Consider the following 12,570-nt stretch of genomic DNA (forward strand, 5'->3'; position numbering starts at 1 on the left):
GAGAAAGGCCAAAAAGACAAGGAAAGAAAAATGTTTGAAGAAAAGAACAAAGCGGCCTGTCAATTAGGCTAGGTGAAGCTGAAGCTAATGGATCCTCTGCCAGAAGAGATGAAACGCAGAAAGAAGAGGCAGGAACAAACACAAAGGGGAGGACATTCATTGTGAAGCTGAAGCTTTGTGAGCACGTGTCCCTCCCTCAATCACAGGGACCCCTGTACAAAAGATTGCCATTGCTATCTACTCTGGATAAAAGACAAACTGCCTGCTGCCTTTTACCAGGGATTGTATGGACTCAGCCAGATGATCCCTTTAGTCCTCTTCCTCAACCCTCCTTGGTCTCCTCATGGCTGAGAATGAGCAATGCCAAACCAGGGACAGCTCTACCCACATCATTTGTGGCGTTAGGGTGAGCAACTTGAGTGACAGGCTCATGTGATGTCTCACAGCACAAGCCTATGCATGTCTACTCAGAAGTAAGTCTCATTGTGCTTAATGGGGCATACTCTTAGGAAAGGGTGTATAGGATTGCAGCTTCAGACCACAGGCGCAGGAATCATATGCTTGAGAGCCAGGGTCCTGTGGTGTGGGGGTGGCAGGTGAGGCAGAGCTGCCCCACCATTGTCCTTCGGAAGCACCACACCACCACCATGTGAGGTGTGCAAGCACTCACAACCTGCACGCAGAACTCAGCGGTGATGCTTTTTGAAGGACTACAGCAGGGCAACTCTGCCTCACCTGCCACCCCCACATTGCATGTCCCTGTTCAAAGCTCACCTCCATTAAAAGTAATTTTAAAACTCCCTGCATATGCAAAAGTGGCAAACCAGGAAGAACATTTTCTATTTTTATGTTTCTAGACCTATCAAAGGAACCACTGAGATGATCAGGAAACAATAAGTAAATGGCTTTTAAATGACATTTGTTCCCTTACTCAGAAGTAAGTCTCTGAAGCACAGAGGGGTTTGCTCAAACCTGTGCTAGTGAAATCGCAGCACAGATTCACAGACCTGCAGTGTGGGATCGGGTCCAGGAAGTGTGCCTGGATGCTGCAGATGCCACTATCTCCAAATCTGACCCCTTTCCAGACCCATTTCGCCCACCCACCTGCCTGCACTGTTCTGCCCTCACCAACCTACCTTCATTGACATGTACTCCATGTCCTGCCACTATGCACAGGGCCACTTCGGCCTCACTGCCAGCATTCTGGAAGTGCATGGCTCTATGCATTTTTGGAAACCCATTTGTGATGGCTGAAAAGCATACCCCATGGCGATGGGGTGAGTAGGATTGGGCCAGAAATCATTAAATGATCAACCCCACCATAGCTAGAATGTCCATTTGATTTTTAGGATACTCCTTCTGGTTTAAAGGCATGTGCATACATGAACACAAAGGGCACATGAAATGCTTATATGTGTTTTCATATGGGAGGCTTAAATGAGTCTGTTGTGTAAATGGAAAACTTTGGTTGGGTAGAGGTACACTTCATTTCTTTTCCTTATTCTTCAGTACCCAATTTAAAGAATGTTAAATGATTTTGTATTCCTGATATGGGGACCACCGGTCCCATGTGGTCGCTCCCATGTACCTAAGGAGCATCTCCCTTGCTGCTAAAGTTGAAAGCCTCCTCCCACATAGGCTGGGCATGTGAGGTTCCAAGCCCACCTTGAATGCATTACTACTGGGTCCAAAGCTGCACTAACCATGAGCGAGGGGGGTTCACACACACTTCTTAAAATCACTTGTAAAAGGTATGGGCATGTTCTCAGCCCCTTTAGAAATGCCTTCTGGTACTTGCCAAATTTACTGTAGGCAGTCATCTTATTAAGCAATAATACAAAGTCAGAAAAGCTAAAAGATGGCTTTGACTCACTTGTGAGAACAGCCTATCATCACACATCCCTGCAATATGAATTTGAGTTCCAAGGGAAGGAGAGCTGCTCCTGGTTTGTAGACATCTTCCACTTCAGTACATGCTATCTTCCTGGGCTAGTGTGGATCTACACCCTTTGTTTAAAAAAAAAAAAAAGACAGAAGAGGATCGATTAGATGAAAAATCTAGGGTGACATGTGGGGATATGAGTTCCAGGAGATAATTATAGCCTTGGGGCAAGATTACACTAGACACAGCCCAACCTCCCCTTATTCCCTCCCACACACCCACTCAAAGGTATGATTAATTAGCAGCCCCTTGGAAAAATGGCTTCCCAGTTAATTTTGTTTAGTAAATCATGCACCGAATATTACAGCTCATTCCTACAGCATGCCTTACATTCTATGCCACTGAAAAGTATCCTTAGTGTTTACAAACTTTGCTTATAATTAGAATTGTTGTTGTTGCTGCTGCTGCTTTAACTATTACACAGGCCAACACACATTTTGCTGTCTTAAAAAAATCTATTCCTGGGTTTAAGACCTATTAAGACTTATTCCTAGGTATATTTGGAGTGCTGATTCCAAAAATGGATGCCATTTTTGGAATCAGTAAAGGTCAGAAAAACTTTTTTCCCCAAAAAATTTATTTGTGGTTTCTTATCAATTTGGGGTGCTGGATGCCATTTTTGGAATCAGCACCCCAAATTGATAAGAAACCACAAATAAATTTTTGGGGGAAAAAAGTTTTTCTGACCTTCAGTGTCATAGGCCTATGTTATTTAAGGGTCACCAGTCAGGGCCTTGGTTGTGTATCCCATTGAAATCATAACATTTCCTTCTGTGTAAAGGTGAGTAGGAATATGAACAAGGGTATAAAACAAATATGGCAACACAGGGAGGGTTGGATGCCCAATAAAGAGAACCGTTTTGTGCTCAGTGGTTCAGCTTTGCATGCAGCTGGCCATTGGATCATCATGGTCCCTTGTTCAGTTTTTGTATCTCTATCAGGGTGACCAGATACAATGGAGGACAAGAGTGCCTATACCTTTAGCCATTGTATAGAAGAGGGAATTTTGGCAGGTGCAGCTTTTTAAACCCTTCCATGTTGAGCTGCATCTGCCAGAATTCCCTCTTCTATACAATGGCTAAAGGTATAGGCACTCTTGTCCTCCATTGTATGTATCTGGTCACCCATCTCTAGTTCAGTGGATCTCCATGATACTGGTAGGGCTGGGAAAGAGATCTTCACAATGAGTTTGTAACTGTCCAGCTAGGAAAAATTCCCATAGGTAGACCTGTGGCCAGTATAATGTAGCTTAATTCAATGGAGATCAAGTCAATATTGGGTGGTCTTTGGTTCCATTATTGGGCTATTGCCTGGTGCCGATCTTGCAAAGGATGTTACTGTCATGGCTTTGGAGCAGCAACAATACAAACTACCGAACCTGCTTCCCAATTCCAGGGCAAACCACCTTGGCTTGGAACGCCTCTTCAAGCAGCTTGTGCACCATGATTTCTTGTTCCAAAAGCCATCATCCACACGTGAATAGCATTCAGGGAGTTCTGATTAAAAATTGAAATATAAAGTCCACACAGTTTACATCAACAGTGAATTAAATAACGATGATACCTGCTGATTAATTATTGATCCCATTCTGTCAAATGGATTAAATAGGAAGATGTGTTCAAGAAGACCAAGATCTTGGACCATGAGAGTCCAAGGGTGACCAGACATCTGAATATGATGAAGGCATGATCGGAATGGCTGTCAAGAGGATTTGTATAGTTTTTTTTTCCCCCAGGGAAAATCCACCAGACTTTCTGAGCAGGTCGCTGTGCCGGTATACAGGATTCTGAAAAGGAATAATCAGCACCTTAATCCTGATTTTCACCTAGCAGTCACAGAACATCCCATCACTTGAAGTCTGGCTACAAAATCAGCAGTCACTGGCCCTCCAAATAAAATGCTCTTTTTAAACTCCATTTCTGCCCATCCCACAGGTGTGCACATTTGACCCCTGTTGTGTATATGCAACATTGGGCACGAATGGCTTAAAAGAAAAGTTGAAGCCGCAATCCTATACATTCTTACCTAATGTGTAAATAACAAGTAGTAGGCTTCTTGCAGCATAAATAGGATTCTGCAGCATGGCTGCTGCCCGCCTCATGTTCACTTGAATGCCAATTCCACTGATTAAAGCCAGACTGAGAGTCCAATCTTATGCATGTCTATGCAGATATAAGTCCCATTATAGTCAATGGGGCTTACTCTCAGCTAAGCCTGGCTAGGATTGCAGCCGTAAACAAGCAAGGGTGGTGCTTGTTGTTAATGTCATGTTTTAATTTTGTCATTTTGCACTTCTACCCCACCTTTCCCTTCCCAAAAAGGAGCTACCGATGCAGCTCACACCTCAAAATTAAAACAATCAAAACTGCAACAAAAGCAAATAAAAAGGTTTCAGATTGGAGGATTTAAAAAATAGGGAAAAAAATAAAAATGGCAGCGATTACAGTAGCTTCATAGTTAGCTTGTTTCCCTGCAAGATGTTATTTTTCTCCTGAGAATTTTCAGCCATCTTAGAAATATCTGTTTTTCTTCTGCTATGGAGCACTGAGATTGTGGTTCTCCCTGCATTTCACCATCATGGGGAGGCTTTTTACCCCCATTTAGATTTCATGTGTGTGAGAGAGAGCACTGCAAAGATGTTTACATCTTTTTTGAAAGTCATACTTGCATCCCTCTCAGTCACAGAAACAGGTATACTATACCTAGAAGTATTTCTTTCTTATTAAACTTTAATCATTGCCTGTCTTTGTTGATCCACTATATATTGTCACACTGGCTGAAGTCAAGGCTAAATGGAGGCGGTAATGTTAGGATATCTATCATGCAATATGAGCAACAGGGGCTCTTATGAGATGCAATGTATCTCTACTTTGAATAATAATTAAGCTCTCCAGTTTGGCAACTGTTTCTGGCAATTGCTCTCCACCTTGTGCCCACTCATAATTGAGCCCTCCCAGGGTGACCAGATGTCATAAAAGAGGACAAGGCACCCCTAAATGTGGGGCATCCCACAAAAAAGAAAAACAGCAGGACATGACAGATAGTAAAACCACTTGTATATTGATGTCATGTGGTCATTTTAAACACTCTGTTATATTATATTATATTTAATATATAACTAACATAAACAATATATAAACAATATATAAGTGCTTTATAATATAAACACTATATTATTAAATATAAACACTTGTTTATGTAGTGTTATAAACACTATATTATTAAATTATTATTATTATTATTATTATTATTATTAAATTTCAAACTATATTACATACAATTTGTTCCATTTGGTAATAATTGCATCTTGTAATTATGTTTATAAATTTATAAAGCAACACAAATTTATAACATAACATAAATATATTAATTACCAGGAGGTGATGTGTTGCCTACAGGTGAAAGGAGGACATTTAAATTCTTTCCCAGGGCATGTCCTGGAAAAAGAGGACAGCTGATCACCTTGAGCCCACCTCTGTTTTACATGACCCGTATAAATAAGCCATCAGCAGGGACCAGTACGCTGCAGGTAGGTGCAGGTCTCGGTTCAGCCACTAGAGGGCGCCGCTGCCCTCTCATCTGGACTCTAAATTGATCAAGGCAGAAGCCCCAGGTAATTAGTTTTATGTATATAATATTGGATCAGGAAAATATTCTATGCCTTTATCCTAGGATAGGGAGCCTGTAATATATGTTAAAGCGGTTAATTCTCTCCCCCCCCCCCGATTATCTCTCTGAATTGTTTTACCAGCCCTGGCCCCCTCCAAATGATGGGAGCATCCACTGCAAATGTAAGCAATGTTAAATCTAATTTTTTCCCCTGTGCAAAACCTAATTAGCCATTTAAAAAAAAAAGGAAGAAGAAGGAGAAGGTTAACGCCAGCGCCTGAGACGGGTTTTTGTTTAATAATCCTATTACTGACGGCTCATCATGTATAAAATGGTGCTGTTAGGATGCAGCCCAATTTCCCCCACTTGTTTGGGGGAGAAATGTCTAAGCACGGGAGGCAGGGCGATGCGGCAAGGAAGGCACACGCCTCAAATGTAAGTAGTCACCCTTTGTGTCTTCGCCCCCCTCGCCCCCCTACCCCACTTCTGCAGTCCAGCTAGAGACGTTTTGTCTGCTTCTCCAAAGCTGTGTCTCCAAATATCTCGCATGGTCTGATTTGGGTTTGCCCAGCAGAGCCCAGAAGCCAGACCTTGGAGGATCAGGGCTCCCTTAGGGGTTTAAGGTTGTGTGTGAGTGTATTTTTCTGGGATCAAACGATGTCTAGAACTCCCAGACCTTTTTTCCTCTCCACCCCCCCCCCCCCACTGGAATGCATTCCTCTCTCTTTCTCTCTGGCAAACTCGCATCCCAAACAAAGCCTGTAAGGCCTCGATCCTGTACTTACTCAAGAGCAAGTGTCCACTGGACTCCGTGTGATTTGCTTCCGAGTAGACACAGAAAAGCTCGAGCTGCCGAAGTACTTCGCCGTGCGAATCAGCACCCCGATCCTATGCCTGTCTACTCGGAATTAAGTCCCGATTGTGTTCCATGGGGGGGGGGGCTTTACTCCCAGGAAATTGTGCAGTCCCTATTGTGTTCTATGCGGGCTTTATTTCCAGGAAAACGTACAGTCCCCATTGCGTTCCATGGGGGACTTTACTCCCAGTAAAGCGTGCAGTCCCCATGGTGTTCCATACTCCCAAGAAAGCGTATGGTTCCTGTGGTATTCCATGGGGGGCTTTACTCCCAGGGAGGCGTACGGTCCCCATGGTGTTCCACGGGGGGCTTTACTCCCAGGGAGGCGTACAGTCCCCGTTGTGTTCCATGGGGGGCTTTATTCCCAGGAAAGCGTACGGTCCCCATGGTTTTCCATGGGGGGGGGCTTTACTCCCAGGAAAGTTTGTGACTAGGATTGTAGCGGGGCGGGGGGGCTTAGGAGATTCGTGCGACTGGATCGAGGCATTTTCCAAGCCGAGGCGCTTGTCCAAAGTCCCCAGAAGTCCTTAATCCAGGCACTTCGAACCTGTCTACCCTTGAGAGGTCCCCATTGCTTGCGGGGAGACGGCGGGTTTTTTGGGGGGGGGGGCGGAGGTGTTTTGTTTTAAGAGTCGTTGATTTTTCTCTCTCTTTCACTTTTCCATAATTCGTTTGGGAAGGGATCAGAACGAAACCTCCAAAAATCCATCAGGTTTTGGGAGTCCTGGCCATAAAAAGGGGAAGAATCCACTGTCTATGATGGTTTGATTTGATTTTATTGAAAGGAGACTTTTATGTAGGGGGGAAGAAAAACCACGATGTAATTTTACTTCAGTATTATTATTATTTTATTTTTTTTTAAACTTGGAAATTCTAGGGAGCAGACCACCACCCCAATCCCCGCACACGCACACACTTCTTGCCCAGCATGTGGGCAAACTTTCAACTTTAGGAATCCTGGACCTTTGACAATTGTATAGAAAGTTTTCTCTCCTACACGATTGTTAAATAAAGGTCCAAGATCTTTGGAACGTTTGCCCACCCCTGTTATAAACGATGAAACGGAATCCTAGCCACGCTTTCCTGGGAGTAAGCCCCATTGACTCTAAGGGAACTGGCTCCTGAGTAGAGTGCCTAGGTTTGGACTCTGAAAGCCCCAAGATTCACCCCCAGGCAGCAAGACTGAGCGCAGTAGAACTAGCACCTGCTTGACCCAGGAACTGGTTCCATCCACCAGCTCTGTGTAAACAGGCTGAAACGATTCCAAGGGGACCAGACTGTCCTTTGGAAACTTACCAAAGTAATTTTTCGTTTTGAATTTTGACTGTAATTTTGAAAGTTTGGCCAGACTGCGAGGAGAATCAAATAAAATGAAAAATAAAAATTATTATTATTATTATTATTATTATTATTATTATTATTATTATTATTATTATTATTATTATTGCGTTCTGGTGACAAACAAATACCAGCAGAGATCTGAATATTTTTCTTAGGGTGACTCCTTTTCATAAGGTTTCAGGGAAGGGTTTTTTTTAATCCCGTTGAACATGAAACCCTCGAATTGTATTTTTAAATCGGAGTGTTGGGAAAAGCGGAGTTGATGGGCGAATAAATCGTAGGAGAGAGAGAGAGTGTGTGTTTAGGGTTGTGTATATAATGTTTAGATGCCAGAAAGGGAAAGAAATTCTGCGTTCCGGAGTGGAGTGTACCCGATCTTTTGTGGTTTCCTGTTGAAACCGAATTCTGAACACGAAGCAGCTCTCAGAGAAACGACAACCAGCCCAATCCTAGGCATGTCTACTTGGAAGTAAGTCACATTATAGTCAATGGGGCTTACTCCCAGGAAAGTGTGGATAGGATTGCAGCCAACGTCTGGAAGAGATGGGGGGGTGCTTTGTGTTTTTGGAGGTGCTTTTGTTCCTCCTGGTCCTTCCACACGCGTCGCGAAAGAACCTCATTTCTTTCCGCCCAGCCGCCAGCCCTGCCGACGGGCTCTTGGTCTGGCTTCGCATCGCTTCCCCCCCCCCTTCGAAAATGGATCCATCAGCGGGAGTGATGAAGGCGCTTCCCCCCCGCTTTAAGGGAACTCGGGAGGGAAACAGAAGGCTGCTCGTTCACGCGTGGGGTCCAAGGGAAGGCATGATCAAAGGGGCGCCCCAAATAGGAATCCTGGGGGAGTAGGGGGAATAAAAGGACCCCATTTCTTTTCTTCGCTCCCCCCAAAAAGGCTGAACAACAGCTGCAGAGCAAACAGGGCGAAGAAAGGGCAGGTGTCCAGAGGGTTGTAAAGAGGATGGGGGGGGAGAGAGAATCAAGACGCCGCCTCGTGTGAATGCCTCGACCCGGGTTTCAAAGGAGGCCACGGCGGAGACCACGCGCGCAGCCTCTGCGTTCCATCCGAAGCGGGTTGACTCCGGAGTCAGTCCCTGTAGGGTCCTCGGTGGGTCTTGGGCAAAGGAGGTGTGTCGGGGGAGGCCCAGAGGACGCTCTCTCGCCTTCTTGCCCGGGTGGGTGTGCGATCGAACCGGGCTACGTCCTTCGGCGTAGACTTTCCAGCGGCGGTCTTCCCGCCTGTGTGGCTTGGGCTCTACTGGGAGGGGGCTCGTCTTTCCCCCCACCCCAAATCCAGGAAAAAGAGCCCCTTCTCCAGTATGCATCCATTTATAGCACCGTCTCGTGCTTATCTCTTGTGATTCGGGACTGGAGAAAGGATCTGAGACCCCAAGCCGAGGCGTGTCTACTCAGAAGTAAGTCCCAGGATAGTCAGTGGGGCTTACTGCTATGTGAGTGTGGATGGGATTGCAACCTCAGAGCCCAGCCCTATGCCTTTAAGTGCCATCAGAGTCAATGGACCTTACTCCCAGGAAAGTGTGGATAGGATTGCATCCTCAGCGCCCGAGCCTATGCCTTTAAGTCCCATCAGAGTCATTGGACCTTACTCCCAGGAAAGTAAGGATTACTTACTCCCAAATTGCAGTTGAGTGGGCGGGGGAGGGAGGAAATAAACTCAATCTCTCCTTAAACATAAAAATAAAAACCCAAAAGCGTTGCGTGTAAAACGAATCGAATCGAAGAGTGGATGTAATATCGGTGCTCGATTCGGCTCATATGAAACGCACAGGTGAGACGGACCCGTCGGTTCAAACGGGAGACCACAAGCCCCTGCACTCTTACTTGGGAGTAAATCTCACAAAGCTCACTGGAACTTACTTCGGAGAGTACGCGTGTCTAGGATTTGGGCGGCAGGGATCTCCCACTCGGGGCCCTTTTTTGTTCAGCTGGATCGCGAAATGGCAAATATATCGTGTCATTTGAAAGCTAACCCGTGACACGTGTCTGCCGCGCAGACACAGAGAGGTTGGAGCCGAGACACCCGTGACAACTGACGGGGAGCTTTATTTTTTTTTCCCCAATCGCGAATTTTTGCCGCCGCGAATCTTCCCTGCATTCTCACGTTACGTTGTACACGGGAAAAGGAACGAAACCCCTTTATGGAAAAGGACGGCTCTTTGGAGGCTGCCTCCTGCTCCGCCAGAAGCGGGGATTCTCTTGCTTGCCCAAGACAAAGTTTTCGGTAATGATTGATGCACGTGTGACCCTTTCAGACGTACGCCTGGTTTGCGTGGAAATCCTCAGAATTAAAACGACCAGCCCAGTTTGGGGGTGGGGGGGTTTAGATCCCAGATCCCCCGGATTGTGGCTCGGACACGTTCAATGGGCGCTGCTGGTTTGACTCCCTGATCTATCTTTTCCTGCCCCCCGGAGACAGAACCCTTCTTTTTCATGGTATTGTCCCCGTTCAGACGAATAAGAAATTCGGGTCAAGCGGGCCACCCCATCCCCTTGCCCAGCACCCCGATCCTACACAGCTTCTCAGCTTCTCAACAAGCGTGGGGGTGACGGAGATGCTGCCCACTGTCCTTATTCCCGGCGTGGGTGGGAGACCCTGTTAAAAGCCGTGTCTGCCCAACGTTGCGTATACGCAACAGGGATCAAATGTGGGCTGGGCAGAAATGAAGTTCTTTCGGATCTTGCTCTAGCCTAGGCTATCTGGGGATCAACCCCTCTAAAATCAGTTCCAAACCAGAGCATCATTCCAGCCAGCTCGTGGGGAGAGAGGCCCCTTTCCCTTCCTCCTACTCCGGAGGAAGGGAGAGAGAATCCCGTTTACAGAGCTCGGACCAACCCGGCGTGGAACCGAAATGGTCCTGCGTTCAGACGACCATTCCACTGGAACCGCTTCTCAGATTCGCGCCCTTCTGCTTGACTTAGGCCCAGGTCCACTTTTTCCAGGACATGTCCTCTTTTTTTAGCCTTGTGTCCTCCTTTTCCGTGTGAGCAGGCAGCGCAGAGCCTTCTTGGAATTAATGAATAAATATGTAATAAATTAGTTGTAATAGAGTTTTAAATTTAATAATAAGTAATAATAGTGTTTAAATTAACCACTTGAAATTCATAGACGAGAGTTATTAGGTTTTATTTTGTCATATCCTACATTTTTCTGGGAGGTCCTATATTTTGTCCTCTTTTGTGGTTCTGTCATCTGGTCACCCTGCTTAGGTGGGGACTGGACAACGATGAAGTTCCCCCCTTCCTCTCTGCTCCCTTCCCCCTCTCCAAGTTGTTTTCACTCCCTATGTGTGCAAACAACCGTGTGCAAATAACCGTAGGTCCTGTTCCATGGCTCTCTATGCAACTCGAGACTGATAGGAATTGATACAAACCCACCCTGGAGCCCCACAGAGGGATCTGGGGGGGGGGGTGTCTTTTACCCTCATCCGATCCAGGCTATGCTGCTTGTAGACCTAAACCCACTTTCACTCTCCCCCCTTTGCTCAGTTGAAGCCTGGCCTTCCTGACAAGGGGGGGGGGCAGAGACTCCCCTTTGGTCTCAGTTTGTGTCCTGCAATGTGGAGGCGGATTAGTAGTCCAGGGAAGGGTTTCCCAGCTTGATGGAGCGATAACACACTCCGGATCATCCATCAGGAGCGGAGTAAAGTCAGCCGTGGAGAACCCCCGCCGTCCCCGAAGCGATTCATCAACGCCCTAGTATGCCTGTGAGCACAAGCCTATGCTTGTCTACTCACAAGTAAGTCCCATTGTTTCCAATGGAGCTTACTCTCAGGAAAGTGTTCATAGTCTTGCCTCGGCTCCCTGCAAAACTGCGTGCTCTGCACCCCCCTCTAGCTACGCCACTGGCTCACACAATCGGGTTGATCACACACAGAAGGCTGGATACTCTCCCCACACCCCTTCCAAGCAGAGTCGAGATCTGAAGGCTGAAATCCTATTCACACTTACCTAGGAGTAAGCATCATTGGCTATAATAGTAATTCTGAGTAGACATGCATAGGATTGGGCTCTAAAAATCCACCCTCCATGTAACTAAAAGACCCTTTCGCAAGTGACACTTGCCCTGTGCAGTCACGAACACGTGTGAAGGAAAAACACTGATCTGTGTGAAAACACGGTGTGAAATAGTGTGCGATGCTTAGGCGAGAGTCTCAATCGCAGCTTCCCTCTGAGTGGATATACAACACTCAACTGAGGATGGGGAGCCTTCCACGCAACTGTGGCTGGGATCCTGCGCGCACTTTCCTGGGAGTAAGCCCTATTGAACACAATGGGATTTACTTGTGAGTAGATATGCATAGGACTGAGCCCCGTGTGGCACATGTTCCCTCCCGCGGTTCAACAACAACAGGAAGGTGGCTCTAGAGTAGACCAAAGCATTATCCTTTCTTACGTAGAGATCGCCCTGTATAGAGGACTCCACGTTTGGAACAACCCATGCGTGTACGGTTGGGTGTGTGAACGTGCTGAACAGGGAGTTCCTTTTATATTTTGGGTCCACACACATTCTGGCTGAGAAATCGCATTGGGAGAGGGGGGGAGGAGAATGGGATTTACTGCCGCTGATGGCGAGGAGGCTTCCCTACCAGCTAAAACAAACAGCCTTCTTGGATGGGTAGAAAGGGAATCGACCTCCCTTGTGTTGGTCCCGTCCCCGCAATCCGTGTTAACTGGTCTTGAGAAGGCACACCATAAAGCGTGGAACGGGTTTGTGTGGTTTCAGTGTTGGGAGGGGCGAACAAGGAGAAGAGATGTGAATTGATTCCTGTTGAGATGGAAACAATGGAGCTAGATTAAACCTCAAGGA

This window comes from Tiliqua scincoides, chromosome 6 (assembly GCF_035046505.1).
Source record: "Tiliqua scincoides isolate rTilSci1 chromosome 6, rTilSci1.hap2, whole genome shotgun sequence".
In the NCBI taxonomy this organism is placed as follows: domain Eukaryota; kingdom Metazoa; phylum Chordata; class Lepidosauria; order Squamata; family Scincidae; genus Tiliqua; species Tiliqua scincoides.